Source organism: Schistocerca serialis, chromosome 3 (assembly GCF_023864345.2).
Source record: "Schistocerca serialis cubense isolate TAMUIC-IGC-003099 chromosome 3, iqSchSeri2.2, whole genome shotgun sequence".
Taxonomy (NCBI): Eukaryota; Metazoa; Arthropoda; class Insecta; order Orthoptera; family Acrididae; genus Schistocerca; species Schistocerca serialis.
In genome coordinates this window covers 1,072,564,324-1,072,586,108 of record NC_064640.1, presented here as the reverse complement: position 1 = coordinate 1,072,586,108, position 21,785 = coordinate 1,072,564,324, and the positions used below count along the sequence as shown (strand labels likewise).

Genomic DNA, 21,785 nt, shown 5'->3' with positions numbered 1-21,785 from the left:
ATCAGGACTGCATACGACCGAGGCACACAGGGCCAACACCCGGCATCATGGTGTGGGGAGCGATCTCCTACACTGGCCGTACACCACTGGTGATCGTCGAGGGGACAATGAATAGTGCACGGTACATCCAAACCTTCATCGAACCCATCGTTCTACCATTCCTAGACCGGCAAGGGAACTTGCTGTTCCAACAGGACAATGCACGGCCGCATGTATCCCGTGCCACCCAACGTGCTCTAGAAGGTGTAAGTCAACTACCCTGGCCAGCAAGATCTCCGGATCTGTCCCCCATTGAGCATGTTTGGGACTGGATGAAGCGTCGTCTCACGCGGTCTGCACGTCCAGCACGAACGCTGGTCCAACTGAGGCGCCAGGTGGAAATGGCATGGCAAGCCGTTCCACAGGACTACATCCAGCATCTCCACGATCGTCTCCATGGGAGAATAGCAGCCTGCATTGCTGCGAAAGGTGGATATACACTGTACTAGTGCCGACATTGTGCATGCTCTGTTGCCTGTGTCTATGTGCCTGTGGTTCTGTCAGTGTGATCATGTGATGTATCTGACCCCAGGAATGTGTCAATAAAGTTTCCCCTTCCTGGGACAATGAATTCACGGTGTTCTTATTTCAATTTCCAGGAGTGTATATATATATATGTATTTGTCTATGAGTATATATATATATACTCATAGACAAATACATATATATATATACATATACATACATATATACATATATATACGCATATACATATATATACATAAACATATATATATATATATATATATATATATATATATATATATATATATATATATATACATGCGCATGTAAATATTCAAAAACCTTCTCCATGGAAACATGCGTACATAGTGAACTTTCATGGTAACCCGCAAACGATGTCAAAATCTTTTGTAAGGTACTCTCTTCAATGTACTGTCCGAAATATTATGTAGACAGTGATGTTCCTCTTGATGGTCGAGTGTGCAAAATTTCTTCAAGATCGGAATAAAATTGTAGGTTGGTGTAGAAGTGTGTACGTAAAGTACCCTCCGCCATGCACCATTCAGAATTTTAAGCAGGCAGCGCCCTTCATCCTGCTTTGAATATCAAGTGTGCCAAATTTCATCAAGATCGGAATAAATACGTACAATTTGTCGAGTTCCGTTATGTAAAGGAACCTCTGCCATGCACCATATGAAATTTTATATAGACTGTGACCTTCCTCTTGGTTTCAAGGTATAATGTGCAAAATTTCATCAAGATTGTATGCAATACAAACACACGGACACAATGAAAACGCACTTTCAATTTTTGTCAAATTTTCCAATTTTTCGGTCGATTTTCGAAAAATTTTATTTTATAAAAATCTTGTCCTGAGAATTACGAACACAGCAAAAAAAATTTAGCCGAACTGGTCCAGGCGTTCTCGAGTTTTACGCTTATCAACACATTTGGCAATTAATTTTTATTTATATAGATAAGAAGCCCGAAATATACGCGTAAAGGAAGAATATACAAATAAAACCAATATTTTTTTTACCTGAAATTAATACATATATATATAATGTTGGGGTTTGTCTTTTGGTGCTCAGGTAAAATAAAAACTTTTGATTAACGCTCATAATACGACAATGACGCGCGCAGACTAAACGGCTGCGTAGCGCAGTAATATGGGCAGGCAAGCAAGTTTCCCGCAGCCTGCCCGGGTTGGGTTGTGCTTGGCTTGGCTGGGAGTGAAGCAGCCTGCCCGTTCTGTTGACAACGAGCGGCGGCCTGCCCGCCTGGCCACCGGGCAAGCATGGGCGGGTTAAAAGCGGGACATGTACACCTCTAACACACAGACAACCAGAATACGGCGCTGCGGTCGGCAACGCCTATGGAAGACAACGACTGTCTGGCGCAGTTGTTGGATCGTTTACTGCTGTTACAATGGCAGGTTATCAAGATTTACGTGAGTTTGAACGTGGCATTATAGTCCCCGCACGAGAGATGGGACACAGGATCTCCGAGGTAGCGATGAAGTGGGGATCTTCCCTTACGACCATTTCACGAGTATACCGTGAATATCAGGAATCCGGTAAAACATCAGGTCTCCCGACATCGCTGTGGCCAGAAAAAGATCCTACAAGAACGGGACCAACGACGACTGAAGAGAATCGCCCAACCTGACATAAGTGCGACCCTTCCGAAAATTGCTGCAGGTTTCAGTGCTGGGCCACGAACAAGTGGCAGCGTGCGAACCGTTCGACGAAACATCATCGATATGCGCTTCCGGAGCAGAAGTCCCACTCGTGTACCCTCGATGACTGCACGACACAAAGCTTTATGCGTCGCCTGGGCCCCTCAACGCCGACATTGGACTGTTGATGACCGGAAACGTGTTGCCTGGTGGGACGAGTCTCGTTTCAAATTGTATCGATCGGACAGATGTGTACGGGTATGGAAACAACCTCATGAATCCAACGACCCTGCACGCCAGCAGGGGACTGTTCAAGCTGGTGGAGACTCTGTAGTGGTGAGGGGCGTGTAGCTCTTGGAGTGATATGGGACCCCTGATACGTCTAGATACGGTTCTCGCAGGTGACAAGTACGTAAGCAGCCTGTCTGATCACCTGCATCCATGGACGTGGGCAATTCCAGCGGGTCAATGCGACACCCCACACGTCCAGAATTGCTACAGAGTGGCTCCAGGAACACTCTTCTGAGTTTAAACACTACCGCCGCCCACCAAACTCCCCAGACATGAACATTATTGAGCATATCCGGGATGTCTGGCAACGTGCTGTCAGAAGAGAATCCATCTCGTCGCACTCCTACGGATTCATGGACAGCCATGCACGGTTCGTGGTGTCCACTCCCTCCAGTTAGTCGAGTGCATCCCACGTCGTGCCGCGGCACTTCTGCGTCCTCGCGGGGGCCCCACACGATATTAGGCAGGTGTAAGTGCTTCAAAGACTGCAATGATGGAATTTAACATACGGAAACAAATAGAATTTGACATGAAATTATCCATAGAAAATGACATTGTAAATAAGGAAAAATGGACAAAGTTCTTCGGAATTACAATCCAGGACAGCCTCAAACGGGACATGCATATCGATTCCTTAGCATGTAAGCTGTCGAAGAATGTGTTTCGTATAAATATGATTAGCAAATATTGTAACGGCATGTGTGTACTAAAAACTGCCTATCATGCCCTATTCTCATCAAATTTAAACCATGCTGTAGAAATATGGGGTGCAACAACTCAAGCCAACCTAAGCACATTATTAATACTACAGAATAAAGCTATCAGAATTATTTGTGGTGCCAAACCTCGAGAATCGTGTCGGAATCTGTTCCCAAAGTTAGGTGTGCTTACCATTATAGGTGTATACATATTGAAAGTTATACTGCTTGTGGAAACAATAAATCCAAATTTCAACTGTGACCTGTACCAGTACGATTCAAGGCTAAAGTTCAGATACCATGTAAATAGCCACAGAACAGCTTTATATGAAAAAAAATGCACTTCATGCTGGGCTGAAGCTATCCAATGCCCAACCAAAAAGTCTCACAACCCTTCCCACTAACAAAAGATCAGCTAAAAAGAATTCTAATTGAAAACCCTTTTCATTCCCTAGACAAGTATTATACCTGTATGAAAATTGCTTCATAAGTATGTCAAGCTCATAGTTTTAACTAACCTACAACTAATATAATGTTGATAACAACAATATTTGTAATATTGTGATTGTATACTACCAAATGTAAAATGCATCAAAACGTAAAATTTATTAATACAAACAAATCTTTAGTTTGTAATTTATAAACTGACGTATTCAGAAAATAATCTGTATGATGTCCTGACACTGTATGATTTCTACGGATTGTATCTGATTATTCGATGTTGAATAAATACTATTATTATTATTATTATTATGAGTTTGTGAAAAAAAATTTGTTCTGCCTTAGACAAGTCTAGCAAAGTTGCAGGATTGTTATGTGACCTCATAAAAGCATTTGATTGTGTAAACCATCAATGGCTCCTGTATAAAATGGAAAAATACGGAACTGGAGGTCATGTTTTAGAGTGGTTCAGGTTATACCTCACAAAGAAGAAACACAGAGTAGTTATATCATCAAGCAAGGGAAATTTCTTCTCTGAATGGATGATTATTTCACAAGGTGTTCCGCAAGGCTGACTTTTGGTTCCAATTTTATTCTTACTGTACATAAATGACTTGCCACTAAACATAAATTCACACTCAGTTTTATTCACTGATGATACGGCTGCCCTCATCAAAACCAATCACTCACAACAAATTCCCTCAACAGCCACAAATCTATTAGACAGTGTAGAACACTGGTTCTGACTAAATGTGTTAAAATCGCATATTGGAAAAAAACCTTTACTACAGTTCAAAACTATAAACTCTAAGATAAATGAAATTCATATTACCTGCAGTAACCAAGTACTGAAAGAATCAGATTGTGTTAAATTTTTAGGAATCAAAATTTATCCTGGTCTTCATATATAGAAAGCAAATAAGATAAACAGCCTGACCTTTGCTATGAAGATTTTGTCATATTCAACTAGCATGGAGATAAGAAAAGTAGTTTATCACAGCTATTTTGAAGCTGTTATAAGGTATGGCATTATCTTTTGGGGTAATACAAGCAAAATCATTAGAATATTAAAATTACAAAAATCAATTGTTAGAAATATGTGTAATGCAAGACCAAAAAAATCTTGTCGCCCACTGTTAAGAAATCTAGTGGTATTAAGTACCCTCTGTTTGTATATCTCTGAACTGATTATTTTTGTATACAGTAACCGTATGTTATTCGTAGACAACAATATTAAGCATCAATACAGCACTAGGAATAAGACAAACTTCATGCTTCCTACTCACAGGTTAAAGTCATATGCACAAACCCCAGAATAATAGGCATGAAAATCTACAACATGCTAAAAAAGAAACAAATAAATAGCATGGAGCTAGAGTAATTTAAATCAAAGCTGCGCAAGTTATTAGCGGAAAAAATTTTATTACTCTGTAGAAGAATTTATGAACGATGATGTGGAAGTCTGAGCAAGGAAACATCACCTGTAAATTAAGCTTAGCAGTTTTGTGTCAAATAAATGATTGTAAAAATATGTCCACTATGCAAACACTGTTGTTATATATTACTTTGTAATTCATGTAAACTGGAGTGTTGATATATTGTTTTTGTAATACTGTATATACAAATTGTAATTGTAATGTAAATGTAATGTTGACGAGTCCCCAGTACATCAGATCTGTGATTTGACTTTGTATGTTACGGGATAATAAACATTCTGATTCTGAAGAACCTCTGACTGAGTCATTTAAAGAATGTTTGATTAGGAAACTTCTTATTGACAATTTTCGTCCATGAATGCCATGTTCTCATATTTCCCACCAGAAATGTGCTACAGAAATAATAACATCCACAGATGTATGTAAATAATATCTGTAAGGTTTTGACTCATAGTTAGTAAGCATCTATGCATTTACATTTTTACTGATGTTTGTTTATTGTATATATCTATATGCATTTTTATGTGAACACAATTTATGACACAGATAACACTGTAGTAAAGTAGTATTAAGACTCATTTATATGCCTGGTTGTAAGCACAGTTTTATAAGACCATGAGATGAACCGATTATGCTTGGCGAGACACAGGCTTGACACACATGGTTTTTGAGGAAGGTTTAATTTCGCGACCACGAATTTCGGGGTTTTGGCTTTCTCTCTCTCTCTCTCTTTTTTTTTTTTTTTTTTTTTTGGAGGGGGAGGATCTCTCGTGCTTTGTTCTCTGCGGTCGTTTTCCCTTTGTTGCGACTAGGAATTTCACATGTACTGTGCAACATGGAACGGTCGTGGTCTCATATGTGTTGACAGTAATCTTGCACATATGAGCCACTCAGTAGGAATGTTAAACCAGACTGCTGTAGTATATAGCAGCATCATATTTCTATGCAGGCATGGTTTCAATGTAAACAAGTTTAATATTTATGTATTATGTAAATAGTTAGGTATTTAGTACGTCGCTTTCTGGTATTCAGGTAGCAGGGACTCAATTGTAAATAAGATGTAAATTTGCAAAAGCGACTGTTTACATGTGTCGCAAATAGTGCCACAAGGATAAGTGGACTATCAACAGAACATAGGACACTCAAGAGAGTGCGAAATGTGGACTTCGAAGTGTTTACATATAATTAGGAGAAAGAGATTATAAACAATGGCTAGGTCCAACTCACCGTTTGTTGACGATGTGTAGCAGCCGACGGGAGAGGAACCAACGTCTTCAGCCTCTTCTTGTGGCCTAATCCAATGAGTGATAAAACATTCACACACGCACAGAAAGCAATATAGTGTAGTGCACCATAGTGACATGCTACTTTTCAGGCACAAACTGTCACTAATTTCGCTAAAGACACAGTGCTGGGACGATGTGTTATCGACAACACATAAACAATGCAATCACACACGATAAGACTTTACGGTGCGATGAATAAAATGTGTTAGCAGAGACGTTTAATAAATGCATGCTTAAAAATAAGCGTATAAACGCACTAAATAAGAAGCACTGTTGAGACACTTTTGTTGTGGTTATTCAAACCGGGAACGATTTTAAAACAGTATGACAAGCTTCAGTCGTGTGAACTGTTAACGCTCTAGTGAATAAACAGTGACAATTTACATTCATGCTAGAGGGATACTTATCACACAACACAACACGTGCTTATCCGAACCTTTTCCCCAGGACGCTACAGTGTGTAGTGACATATAAAGGACTAATTCTGCCGCGTTTTATGCATTTCATGAACGCAAGAAGCTTCGCGTGGATTGGCACTGCGTGCTTCGGCGCAGCAATGCAATGCAACTCGAATCACGTGCGCGGAATGTGCCTGCCCATATAGTTCCACCGGCCGGCAGCAGGGCGCGCGGCATGCGGCGAGTGATCGGGTGACGTCATCGCTACGAGATGGCGCTAGCTGCCACCTGTTGCTAGAGAGCCTGTACAGGGAGAGAGTGGCCAACCGGACGATACGGCGGCCATTTTTCTGCCAAACTCCGGGCGGAACTTTTGAATGGCCAGTAGTGGAGTACAAACTCACCGAATCAAAAGCACAAGACAATATGGCGAAATCATTCGTGAAATGCCTTTCTTTACAGCTATAATATACTCATAGTAGCCTACTACGTACAGCACAGGAAAATTTGATACAGTGACTGTAAAAATTATTCGTTACTTGCATTTATCTCCTTTAAAGTTCGTTTACTAGACATATTGCAATAAAAGTAACGTAAACAAAACAAAAATAGTGTATAGCATTTGTTTTGTATCGGAAGTGCATAACGCTAAAGATTTAACGTACCTGTATTACGTCAGATGAATGAAAGTCGTAAGTAGTTGAAACTTCCTGGCAGATTAAAACTGTGTGCCGGAGCGAGACTCCAACTCGGGACCTTTGCCTTCCGCGGGCAAGCGCTCTACCAACTGAACTACCCAAGCACTTGCCCGCGAAAGGCAAAGGTCCCGAGTTCGAGTCTCGGTCCGGCACACAGTTTTAATCTGCCAGGAAGTTTCATATTAGCGCACACTCCGCTGCAGAGTGAAAATCTCATTCTCGTAAGCAGTTGTTTACTTGTTACATGCAAAAAGTGTGAGACGTATTAGTACTTCTTGTCACGTCTTCAAACTTTTTGCATGTCATAAGTAAACAACTGCTTACGACTTTACTGAACACCTCTCGTAGATAACAAACGAAAAAGATTACAAAAATCAGGTAATGTTAAATGTAGGCTACTGTAATAACGACCAAATATAACAAGAAAACTACCGTATCCCTTCTATCCCACAGTAAGTAGGCCTATTAAAAACTCTTCAAGAGTACCTACAATTATTTACTACGAAAAACGTTTGAGCAACCACGACAGCCGCGGAAAACGTGCTTACAACTTGCCTGCGTCCATGATGACTGGGTGTTGTGTGCTGTCCTTAGGTTAGTTAGGTGTAAGTAGTTCTAAGTTCTAGGGGACTGATGACCTCAGATGTTAAGTCCCATAGTGCTCAGAGGCAGTGTCTTGCCTGCGTCAACAGTCAGGCAATAATAATACTGAAACCAAAATAATGCCTATTGTTCTGATTCGGAACGAAATAAAGTTTGACGCTATAAAGTCGAATGAGCGTGGCACAACAATTACAGGAACTTCCCGTTTCCAGCAAGGACGTCAGATAATGGCTTCAGAAAAGCTTGTGATGCTACCAGTATGCACGAACTGTTAAAGAAATAAAAGCTTACAAATGCAGTGAATTGTAATAGGCCTATCTGTTTTGCGTGACTAAAAGTACTTAAAAAAACTGCCCACTGCTTTCGTCTTTCTTCATTGCGTGGAAATGCTAACACGCGAAATCCACCTTCGCCTCTATTGGAACAACCAAATGCAGCACAACCTGGCATCGTTTACGAACGTCTGCAGAACGAATTACAGATGTCAAAAACAATACTGTGCAATTGCTAACGTGTTTACTTCAAACATGTAGGCCTACCGACTTCATCACAAAACGCTTCATTATTTCAACTCGTATTTTAGATCCCAAACGCTAATTACGTACTAAAAACGACATACAACTAAATCGAACATGCGTGCACACCGCATAACAAGTCTCTCAATAATTCAGATTCCTTTTAACCGTTTCCAAAAGTCCTCTGAACTTCAATTCAGCTCACAAGCACGGCGAACATAGGAAGCGCGAGAGACGTTTGGCAGAAAAATGGCGCCAAACCTAATCAACCAGTCACGGCCAACTTCACCCGTGGCCACTCCCTCTCCGTATGCAGGCAGGCGCCCTACCTCACATCACACCAGCCGCTGCTGGCCGACGCTCTTCGCTTGTCTGCCCAGTTGAATGAGCGCCGGGAGCAATGACCTGGCACACCGCGCGGCTACTGTCCGCTCAGCCAATACGTTCGCTCGGCGGACTTTTAACTAAATAAATATGCAAAGCAGACACTTTTTTTTTTGACGAGACATGGACAAATACGTGCCAAGAGCACAGTAAAGAATACATTATGTGCGTTTTCTCATTCGCAAAAGGCGTTTACACATGAAGTACCATTTATAGGACTTGTATGATTTGTACGATAATTTGCGGAACTTTTAATGAAATGATTGATAAGTTAAACTTTAAACATGAAAGACAATTTCCGTAAACATGAACATTAACAAAACTATAATTAAAAAGTAAAACTATCTAAAAGTTTGCCCGCTACCTGACTTTTACATTCAACTGAATTCTACTTTATATTTTCTAACATGTAATGAAACTAAAAAGTATCATTCAAGGGGGCAGTGAAATGTTTATTTTTACGCGTAAACAAATTTAAACCTCAAAAAACTAAAATAATTTATGTAAACCTACGTAAGAAACGCACTTGTAGTTGTTGTTGTGGTCTTCAGTCCTGAGACTGGTTTGATGCAGCTCTCCATGCTACTCTATCCTGTGCAAGCTTCTTCATCTCCCAGTACCTACTGCAACCTACATCCTTCTGAACCTGCTTAGTGTATTCATCTCTTGGTCTCCCTCTACGATTTTTACCCTCCACGCTGCCCTCCAGTGCTAAATTGGTGACCCCTCGATGTCTCAGAACATGTCCTACCAACCGATCCCTTCTTCTAGTCAAGTTGTGCCACAAGCTCCTCTTCTCCCCAATTCTATTCAATACCTCCTCATTAGTTATGTGATCTACCCATCTTCTAAAGCTTCTATTCTCTTCTTGTCCAAACTATTTATCGTCCATGTTTCACTTCCATACATGGTGTTGTGGACTGACAACACAGCCAGTCCACAGTGACGGGTAATCGAAAGGCACGCTCTTAAACTCACGCAGTCTGGCGTGAGGTCTGAAACAGGATACGTAATGAATGCTATAAAGAAAAGTACGTAGCTGCTGGAATACTTAACTTTAATCCACAATTGGTGAACATTGGTCTTGTTACTGTACATGCTTCATTAGATACATAGCAAAGGATAAATGGCGCCTTGCTAGGTCGTAGCAATTGACTTAGCTGAAGGCTATGCTAATTATCGTCTCGGCAAATGAGAGCGTATTTTGTCAGTGAACCATCGCTAGCAAAGTCGGCTGTACAACTGGGGCGAGTGCTAGGAAGTCTCTCTAGACCTGCCGTGTGGCGGCGCTCGGTCTGCAATTACTGACAGTGGCGACACGCCGGTCCGTCGTATACTAGCGGACCGCGGCCGATTTAAACGGCTACCACCTAGCAAGTGTGGTGTCTGGCGGTGACACCACACATGGCTACACTCCATACAAATACTTTCAGAAACGATTTCCTGACACTCAAATCTATACTCGATGTTAATAGATTTCTCTTCTTCAGAAACGCTTTCCTTGCGATTGCCAGTCTACATTTTATATCCTCTCTACTTCGACCATCATCAGTTATTTTGCTCCCCAAATAGCAAAACTCCTTTACTACTTTAAGCCTCTCATTTCCTAATCAAATTCCCGCAGCATCACTCGATTAGATTCGACTACATTCCATTATCCTCGTTTTGCTTCTGTTAATGTTAATCTTATATCCTCCTTTCAAGACACTCTCCATTCCGTTCAACTGCTCTTCCAGGTCCTTTGCTGTCACTGACAGAATTACAATGTCATCAGCGAAACTCAAAGTTTTTATTTCTTCTCCATTGATTTTAAAACGTACTCCGAATTTTTCTTTTGTTTCCTTCACTGCTTGCTCAATATATAGATTGAATAACATTGGGGAGAGGCTACAAGCCTGTCCCACTCCCTTCCCAACCACTGCTTCCCTTTCATGTCCCTCGACTCTTATAACTGCTATCTGGTTTCTGTATGAATTGTAAATAGCCTTTCGCTCCCTGTATTTTACCCCTGCCACCTTCAGAATTTGAAAGGGAGTATTCCAGTCAACATTGTCAAAAGCTTTCTCTAAGTCTACAAATGATAGAAACGTAGGTTTGCCTTTCCTTAATCTAAGAAAAGTCGTATAGTGAGTATTGCTTCACGTGTTCCAAAATTTCTACGGTATCGAAACTGATCATCCCCAAGGTCGGCTTCTACAAGTTTTTCCATTCGTCTGTAAAAAATTCGCGTTATTATTTTGCAGCCGTGACTTATTAAACTGATAGTTCGGTAGTTTTCACATCTGTCAACACCCGCTTTCTTTGGGATTGGAATTATTATATTTTTCTTGAAGTCTGAGGGTATTTCGCCTGTCTCATACATCTTGCTCACCAGATGGTAGAGTTTTGTCAGGACTGGCTCTCCCAAGGCCGTCAGTAGTTCCAATGGAATGTTGTCTACTCCGGGGGCCTTGTTTCGACACAGGTCTTTCAGCGGTCTGTCAAACTCTTCACGCAGTATCATATCTCCTATTTCATCTTCATCTACACTCTCTTTCATTTCTATAATACTGTCATCAAGTACATCGCCCTTGTATAGACCCTCTATATACTCCTTCCACCTTTCTGCTTTCCCTTCTTTGCTTAGAACTGGATTTCCATCTGAGCTCTTGATATTCATGCAAGTGGTTCTCTTTTCTCCAAAGATATCTTTAATTTTCCTGTAGGCAGTATCTATCTTACCCCTAGTGATATGCGGCTCTACATCCTTACATTTGTCCTCTAGCCACCTCTGGTTAGCCATTTTGCACTTTCTGTCGTTCTCATTTTTTAGACGCAGGAGAACCGCAACGGAAATGACCGCGGAGAAGCCCTCCGACGTTGGCGTGCCAGGCACATACAGTCTGCGGCCGCGAGCTCGCCTCCAGTTGTCCACCGGCAATGGGGGGTGAAGCTTTGACAATGCCAGCCACTGGTGCTGGCGAAACGTCAGAAAAATCATCAGATGAACGTCGGCCGAAGAACCCGAGACAGAAGCCAATAGGCAGTTTGTGAACAAGTGGCCACGAAAGCCTTAACAATTTTGTATAAATTCAGTTGCTTCTTATTTGGGGCGCAGCTGTTTATACTGTGCAGGTATCTGCAAACCAAAGACAGCGTCGCAACCCAGGATGTACTCGAGAAAGCAGCGAAATACTTCTCTGCTCTGTGTTGCTACGCAGTCGATCCGCACCTACGCACTGAGTAAATGCATCAACGTTTCTTATTATATTGAAATATTGAACATGTGACTGTCATTAGTGGCCGTGCGGTTCTAGGCGCTTCAGTCCGGAACCGTGAGACCGCTACGGTCGCAGGTTCGAATCCTGCCTCGGGCACGGATGTGTGTGATGCCCTTAGGTTAGTTAGGTTTAAGTAGTTCTACGTTCTAGGGGACTTATGACCTCAGAAGTTGAGTCCCATAGTGCTCAGAGCCATTTGAACCATTTGAACTGTCATTAATAAACACTGAACCACCTACCTTTTCGCAAGACTGAATTTGAAAAAAAAAAAAAAAAGATCCACTTCCTGATGATTCCATTCACACAAACCTGTCACTCTTTCACTCATTTCAACACCATACATCTGCAACTATCCAACGAGACATGCACCAACGAACGGCGTCGCTCTGCACTACTTATTCACTTAGATCAGTCCACTTTACAGCAATCCCTGCCACAAACACACACACCGAAAAACAGCAAACAAGACAGCGGTGTCGATGTCGGCGCTAGGAATACAGTGGCTCAGTAGTTGCCTCTCATAGGTTATGTCAAAGCATCATCGCATTGGCTACGGGAAACTGACGTGCCGCCAACCCATGAGCAGTAGACTGAAAACGCCGTTACTGCCAATGGCCCTGGTCCAGTGGTCGTCGAAATTTTTTTGCTCAAGGGCCAACACTAAGAACACGATGGTGGCACCTCTTGCCGCAGAGTTCCACGACTTTTTAATTAACTGCCAAACCACGTAAATGGTGTATTGTGAACCTCCAATAGACCAGCTATAGTAAAGAAGCGAGAGGTTTACCACTCACTTTCTAGCACTTATCGTTAAAGTCGATACTACTCGGACCACTACGTGTAGAATGTTCTCTGTTTCAGATTGTCGCCACCCATAAAGGGTAACATTGTAATCGCCCGACGAAATGTTGCTGCGCTGTCTTTGTAAGCAGATGGTTAATAACAGAAAATAGACTAATACTTAAATGTTGGAAGTGAAACATGGACGATAAATAGTTTGGACAACAAGAGAATACTAGTTGTTGTTGTTGTGGTCTTCAGTCCTGAGACTGGTTTGATGCAGCTCTCCATGCTACTCTATCCTGTGCAAGCCTCTTCATCTCCCAGTACCTACTGCAGCCTACATCCTTTTGAACCTGCTTAGTGTATTCATCTCTTGGTGTCCCCCTACGATTTTTACCCTCCACGCTGCCCTCAAATACTAAATTGGTGATTCCTTGATGCCTCAGAACATGTCCTACCAACCGATCCCTTCTTCTGGTCAAGTTGTGCCACAAACTTCTCTTCTTCCCAATCCTATTCAATACTTCCTCATTAGTTATGTGATCTACACATCTAATCTTCACCATTCTTCTGTAGCACCACATTTCAAAAGCTTCTATTCTCTTCTTGTCCAAACTATTTATCGTCCATGTTTCACTTCCATACATGGCTACACTTCATACAAATACTTTCAGAAATGACTTCCTGACACTTAAATCTATACTCGATGTTAACAAATTTCTCTTCTTCAGAAACGCTTTGCTTGCCATTGCCAGTCTACATTTTATATCCTCTCTACTTCGACCATCATCAGTTATTTTGCTCCCCAAATAGCAAAACTCCTTTACTACTTTAAGTGTCTCATTTCCTAATCTAATACCCTCAGCATCACCCGACTTAATTCGACTACATTCCATTATCCTAGTTTTGCTTTTGTTGATGTTCATCTTATATCCTCCCTTCAAGACACCATCCATTCCGTACAACTGCTCTTCCAAGTGCTTTGCTGTCTCTAACAGAATTACAACGTCATCGGCGAACCTCAAAGTTTTTATTTCTTCTCCATGGATTTTAATACCTACTCTGAACTTTTCTTTTGTTTCCTTTACTGCTTGCTCAATATACAGATTGAATAACATCGGGGAGAGGCTACAACCCTGTCTTACTCCCTTCCCAACCACTGCTTCCCTTTCATGTCCCTCGACTCTTATAACTGCCATCTGGTTTCTGTACAAATTGTAAATAGCCTTTCGCTCCCTGTATTTTATCCCTGCCATCTTTAGAATTTGAAAGAGAGTATTCCAGTCAACATTGTCAAAAGCTTTCTCTAAGTCTACAAATGCTAGAAACGTAGGTTTGCCTTTCCTTAATCTTTCTTCCAAGATAAGTCGTAAGGTCAGTATTGCCTCACGTGTTCCAGTATTTGTACGGAATCCAAACTGATCTTCCCCGAGGTCGGCTTCTACAAGTTTTTCCATTCGTCTGTAAAGAATTCGTGTTAGTACTTTGCAGCTGTGGCTTATTAAACTGATTGTTCGGTAATTTTCACATCTGTCAACACCTGCTTTCTTTGGGATTGGAATTATTATATTCTTCTTGAAGTCTGAGGGTATTTCGCCTGTTTCATACATCTTGCTCACCAGATGGTAGAGTTTTGTCAGGACTGGCTCTCCCAAGGCCGTCAGTAGTTCCAATGGAATGTTGTCTACTCCGGGGGCCTTGTTTCGACTCAGGTCTTTCAGTGCTCTGTCAAACTCTTTACGCCTTATCGTATCTCCCATTTCATCTTCATCTACATCCTCTTCCATTTCCATAATATTGTCCTCAAGTGCATCGCCCTTGTATAGACCTTCTATATACCCCTTCCACCTTCCTGCTTTCCCTTCTTTGCTTCGAACTGGGTTTCCATCTGAGCTCTTGATGTTCATACAAGTGGTTCTCTTATCTCCAAAGCTGTCTTTAATTTTCCTGTAGGCAGTATCTATCTTACCCCTAGTGAGATAAGCCTCTACATCCTTACATTTGTCCTCTAGCCATCCCTGCTTAGCCATTTTGCACTTCCTGTCGATCTCATTTTTGAGACGTTTGTATTCCTTTTTGCCTGCTTCATTTACTGCATTTTTATATTTTCTCCTTTCATCAATTAAATTCAATATTTCTTCTGTTACACAAGGATTTCTACTAGCCCTCGTCTTTTTACCTACTTGATCCTCTGCTGCCTTCACTACTTCATCCTTCAAAGCTACCCATTCTTCTTCTACTGTATTTCATTCCCCCATTCCTGTCAATTGTTCCCTTATGCTCTCCCTGAAACTCTGTACAACCTCTGGTTCTTTCAGTTTATCCAGGTCCGATCTCCTTAAATTCCCACCTTTTTGCAGTTTCTTCAGAGTCCACATCTGCCCCTGGAAATGTCTTACAATTTAAAACCTGGTTCCTAAATCTCTGTCTTACCATTATATAATCTATCTGATACCTTTTAGTATCTCCAGGGTTCTTCCATGTATACAACCTTCTATCATGATTCCTAAACCAAGTGTTAGCTATGGTTAAGTTGTGCTCTGTGCAAAATTCTATCAGGCGGTTTCCTCTTTCATTTCTTATCCCCAATCCATATTCACCTACTACGTTTCCTTCTCTCCCTTTTCCTACACTCGAATTCCAGTCACCCATGACTATTAAATTTTCGTCTCCCTTCACTATCTGAATAATTTCTTTTATTTCATCACACATTTCTTCAATTTCTTCGTCATCTGCAGAGCTAGTTGGGATATAAACATGTACTACTGTAGTAGGTGTGGGCTTCGTGCCTATCGTGACCACAATAATGCGTTCACTATGCTGTTTGTAGTAGCTTACCCGCATTCCTATTTTCCTATTCATTATTAAACCTACTCCTGCATTACCCCTATTTGACTTTGTGTTTATAACCCTGTAGTCACCTGACCAGAAGTCTTGTTCCTCCTGCCACCGAACTTCACTAATTCCCACTATATCTAACTTTAACCTGTCCATTTCCCTTTTTAAATTTTCTAACCTACCTGCCCGATTAAGGGATCTGACATTCCACGCTACGATCCGTAGAACGCCAGTTTTCTTTCTCCTGATAACGACATCCTCTTGAGTACTCCCCGCCCGGAGATCCGAATGGGGGACTATTTTATCTCCGGAATATTTTACCCAAGAGGACGCCATCATCATTTAATCATACAGTAGAGCTGCATGCTCTCGGGAAAAATTACGGCCGTAGTTTCCCCTTGCTTTGAGCCATTCGCAGTACCAGCACGGCAAGGCCGTTTTGGTTATTGTTACAAGGCCAGATCAGTCAATCATCCAGACTGTTGCCCCTGCAACTACTGAAAAGGCTGCTGCCCCTCTTGAGGAACCACACGTTTGTCTGGCCTCTCAACAGATACCACTCCGTTGTGGTTGCACCTACGGTACGGCTATCTGTATCGCTGAGGCACGCAAGCCTCCCCACCAACGGCAAGGTCCATGGTTCATGGGGGGAGAGAATAGAAGCTTTCGAAATGTGGTGCTACAGAATAATGCTGAAGATTAGATGGGTAGATCACGCAACTAATGAGGAGGTATTGAATAGAATAGGGGAGAAGAGGAGTTTGGGCAAAACTTGACAAGAAGAAGGGACCGGTTGGTAGGGCATATTCTGAGGCATAAAAAAAAATCGTAGAGGGAGACGAAGAGATAGATACACTAAGCAGATTCAGAAGGATGTAGGTTGCAGTAAGTACTGGGAGATGAAGAAGCTTGCACTGGATAGAGTAGCATGGAGAGCTGCATCAAACCAGTCTCAGGACTGAAGACCACGACAACAACAACTAGTATAAAGCCTTGAATAATCTACTCAGGTCAAACTTCAACATCACAGAAAAAAACTGAGAAGCAATTCAGTTATTCGATTGTTTAAGCAAACACGTTACCTTTCTTTTACAGCCAATCAGCTTCTAAAGAAAGAAACAAAGCACGAGACCAATAAAATTTTTGCATTCGTAGCGCAGTACAGTGTATGTAGTCGAATATTACATTCACTCGCGTTGATTTCCTGAATCCTTCGTAACAACACAATCTTTGAAAATAATACCTTAAGCAGTTCATCTTCAAAAAATTGAGAATTACTACAAGTTTTAAACGTCGTGTAATCTTAGTCGTCATGTAACACTTCATTTTCATCGTATGTATACTCGTCAAGGGCTCTCTAAATCATTTTTTCCAAACGTTTCTTCTCTTCACAACACATTCTGAACACACAGTCGTACTAAATCCGCGAAACAGATAACTCTATAACGTCACCTAGTGCCTACGAAGCAACAAAGGTTTCAAAAACGACGAATTGTTAAACTGATACCGCTACGATGTCTGCAGATCTCACAGATCATTCCAGGAGCAAAAAAAGAATGTTAGAAACGACTGAAAATCATCGGAAGTGGCGCGACGTGATATTGCATCCGCCGCGTACTGCCATTTCCTGCTAACGACGAAGTATTACGTCAGCTGCGTGCCAGGTGTTGTTTACAGTTTTGCAGTTACTGCCTCGACAGCAACATCCGCACGTCGTGACAAATGTTAAATGCAGATGTTCACCGAGGAACAGCATCTCGGAACCAAAAACCGAGCATTACTAGGCGGAAAGTAAACACGTTGCCCTCGTTTTTCTAGTAACTTCTCGAAACGACGTACTTTCCTTGGCACAAAAAACTTGTCGTCTAGCTGCATATACTGTACGAGCACAGTGTCGTAGGAACACGATAGTTCGTGAATTCGAAGCAAAAACTGTAGAAAAAGAAAGCACAGCACTTACCACGCCCAGCTTACGAGTGCAACACAAACAAACAGCGCGGTGCGTTCCACGAGTCCGCACTCGCACACGACCTGCCGCTCAGAGCATTCTTCCACTCGGCTGGATGTCTTACGCCATTCCTGCACTGCGCATGCGCGAACAAGCTGGTAACTTTTTATAACAGTAGCACGCGGTCGACTTCGTCGCGCAACTCTTTCGTCCGTCCCATAACTAACTCGTCAAAAGTTACACTTGTGTCGAATGTTGAGAACACAGACCACTTTAAAACGACGTGTACTTGTCGACTGCACCGTAAAAAGCAATAGCAGCGAGTGTGGTTTCAGGGAACAGTCGCCCACCGCGCACGCTGTCTCCCACAGGCCGAAGCAACGACAGAGCAACACATACGAACTTCTCCGACAGAAGGATGGGCCCGTCCTAATTCGAGTGTGGCGCCATTACTTTTTGTGACTTTCAGGCAGAGCGCTGAATAAAATGACCAGTCATATCTACATCCATACTCCGCAAGCCACCTGACGGTGTGTGGCGGAGGGTACCTTGAGTACCTCTAGTGGTTCTCCCCTCTATTCCAGTCTCGTATTGTTCGTGGAAAGAAGGATTGTCGGTATGCCTCTGTGTGGGCTCTAATCTCTCTGATTTTTTCCTCACGGTCTCTTCGCGAGATATACGTAGGAGGGAGCAATATACTGCTTGGCTCTTCGGTGAAGGTATGTTCTCGAAACTACAACAAAAGCCCGTAGCGAGCTACTGAGCGTCTCTGCTGCAGAGTCTTCAACTGGAGTTTACCTATCATCTCCGTAACGCTTTCGCGATTACTAAATGATCCTGTAACGAAGCGCGCTGCTCTCCGTTGGATCTTCTCTATGTCTTCTATCAACCCTATCTGGTACGGATCCCACACTGCTGAGCAGTATTCAAGCAGTGGGCGAACAAGCGTACTCTAACCTACTTCCTTTGTTTTCGGATTGCATTTCCTTAGGATTCTTCCAATGAATCTCAGTCTGGCATCTGCTTTACCGACGATCAACTTTATATGATCATTCCATTTTAAATCACTCCTAATGCCTACTCCCAGATAATTTATGGAATTAAATGCTTCCAGTTGCTGACCTGCTATTTTGTAGCTAAATGATAAGGGATCTATCTTTCTATGTATTCGCAGCACATTACACTTGTCTGCATTGAGATTCAATTGCCATTCCCTGCACCGTGCGGCAATTCGCTGCAGATCCTCCTGCATTTCAGTACAATTTTCCATTGTTACAACCTCTCGATATACCACAGCATCATCCGCAAAAAGCCTCAGTGAACTTCCGATGTCATCCACAAGGCCATTTATGTATATTGTGAATATCAACGGTCCTACGACACTCCCCTGCGGCACACCTGAAATCACTCTTACTTCGGAAGACTTCTCTCCATTGAGAATGAGAGGCTGCTGTTTACAGGCTAAAATATTCATTTTACGTTATCAAAACTTATATGATAAAAATACATATTGAAATATATCTTATTGTTCTGATTTACAGCGGGCAAAGCGGGATTTCCTTCTTACTTGTGTTCACAAAAAGCAAGGCATATTCCACATGTTTTCACAAAAAGTATCCCCAAACTCAAACTCTGCATACAGCCACTATACGTAATCACTTAGAAGATTCAAACACTCGATTCAATTTCGCTGGACGCCATTGTAATATTAGTAATTTTAGCCTCACAAACATTAATATACGCTCATTAGTAAACGCCTGATGGCCTAAAGTTATCGAACAATTGTCAAGTAAAAGAAATGTACCATTGCACAGCAGCGACAGAATCTATCATTCTTTATCTTTGACGTTCTTGCGCGGTGCCTGTAAATCTCTATCTACATGTATCGATTAACTATATTAAAAAAGAATTCTGTTGTTTCAAGACAAATGAGGCGTTGGGCGCCTCACCTTTTACAGTTTGTATTCCATGAGAGGCGGACGCGGACTTGCTGCGTTCCGCAACGGTATTTTATATTTTATGTGAAAATATTGAGTGAATATGCTAACTATTATTTTTTCCAATCAGAAAACATGTAGTTTCTTGTAACTGATTACGAACAGACAACAGCAAGAGGACATTTTGACTTATGTATAAACTATTTAACCACAATGGTCATCTATTGTAATTTAATATGAAAAGGTACGTAGCATTAAAAAAAAAACTTGTGTTAAAGATACGTGTGCTTATTTAGTAGATTAACCTTGATGATTTCCATCTCCTCATTTACTTGACTGTTAATTATTTTGTGTTAGTTCATCACCAGAAATTACGATCACGCTGATGGGCCGAACGCAGCATCAGGCAGAAGGAACATTATCGTTTTCCTATTATTTCTGAACCAACTTTTTTGTGTAGTGTTGCATTTCTTTTAAAGTCTGTAAATGTTCTGGTCCCTTACTGTTGATCCGGGTATGACTACATCGCGACTATAAAAATGCATAGAAATGATAATGTTTCTTCCGAACGATCTCAAATATATCAATATGCAGCTCTTATTCAGGTATAGATTTAAGTGTCAGGAAGTCGTTTCTGAAAGTATTTGTATGGAGTGTAGCCATGTATGGAAGTGAAACGCGGACGATAAATAGTTTGGACAAGAAGAGAATAGACGCTTTCGAAATGTGGTGCTACAGAAGAATGCTGAAGATTAGGTGGGTAGATCACATAACTAATGAGGAAGTATTGAATAGAATTGAAGAGAAGAGGAGTTTGTGGCACAAGTTGACAAGAAGAAGGGATCGGTTGGTAGGACATGTTCTGAGGCATCAAGGGATCACCGATTTAGTACTGGAGGACAGCGTGGAGGGTAAAAATCGTAGAGGGAGACCAAGAGATGAATACACTAAGCAGATTCAGAAAGATGTGGGTTTGCAGTAGGTACTGGGGGATGAAGCAGCCTGCACAGGATTAAGTAGCATGGAGAGCTGCATCAAACCAGTCTCAGGACTGAAGACCACAACAACATCGTGGTCAACCAGCTTTATCAGTGATGTATCCGTACACTGTGTATATGAACATCTTCTAAAAGTCGTCTCACTGATTTCTCTGACGTTAACTTCCGTGTGGGCTCGTAACACAAATCTTCATTCGTGTTGTGACATTCGCTGGCTAAGGTGGTGGCAATTTCTTCGTAAAAACTGGGAGCTCTCGAAGGAATGCCCCACCATAACCTCGTGTTCCACGGTTTCATCATTCCGACGTGTAAAGTGGACGCTGAGGATTTCAGAACATTTTTAAGAGCACCAGCGACCTCACTACCACACGAAAGCTGGTGTTCGTACTAACAACGCACATTTCAGAAATTTTACAGTGACGAAATTTTCAACAGGTTGCCGTACACTGTTGTTTAAAGTAACACATTCTTCGTCGGAGTCCTGGGAGGCCACAATTTTCTTCGAGTCTGACATACTGAATGCTTTGGATCGAGGCAGTCGGGTAGAGGCAGTATATCCCGATTTACGAAAAGTAGCCGCCTCAAGTAACCTACAGATGTTGTGAAAAGTACGAGCATATGGGGTGCCGAGTGATATCTGTGACTGGATTGAAGACTTTTGGTGGTCAGGACGCAGCATGTCATCTCGGCTGGAGGACGGGTCGTGGGTCGTGCCTGGGGGATCACATGGTACCGAGGTCGTGCAGGGACGACGCAGTGCAAGCAGCCTGCTCGTGTGTCGGCAGCGCTACGGACTGAAACTGCTCTGCAGCCTCGGCAAGAGATTTCGTCCTCAGACGGTCTAGCACTCAGCGAGTGGGTAGCCAAGTCTATCAAAACCATTTTTTTAGTGGAGACTGTACGTCGCTCGGACACGCAATGCAAAGTGAGATGAAATGATGCGTTTATAGGAAAATATTCGAGGAAATGGATGGTGACGAATTTTGTTGGCAGTGAAGCTTACTGGCAGATTAAAACCGTCTGCCGGACCGAGACTGGAACTCGGGACCTTTTGCCTTTCTTCTCAGGACTGCTAGTTACGTTTCGCAG

General features: G+C 42.0%; 1 protein-coding gene across 3 annotated transcripts in view; it reads right to left on the bottom strand.

The window, feature by feature from the left end:
• Positions 1-17,847, bottom strand: part of LOC126471504 (uncharacterized) — a 136,611-nt gene extending 118,764 nt beyond the window's left edge. For 2 of the 3 annotated variants that reach the window (XM_050099721.1, XM_050099723.1), the window contains exon 1: positions 6,276-6,874. The gene's annotated coding sequence lies outside the window, so the exon portion shown is untranslated. Of the gene's footprint in view, positions 1-6,275; positions 6,875-17,773 lie in introns of those variants that run through there. The other variant, XM_050099722.1, reaches the window with a different exon arrangement.
• Between the last annotated feature and the right edge of the window lie 3,938 nt (positions 17,848-21,785).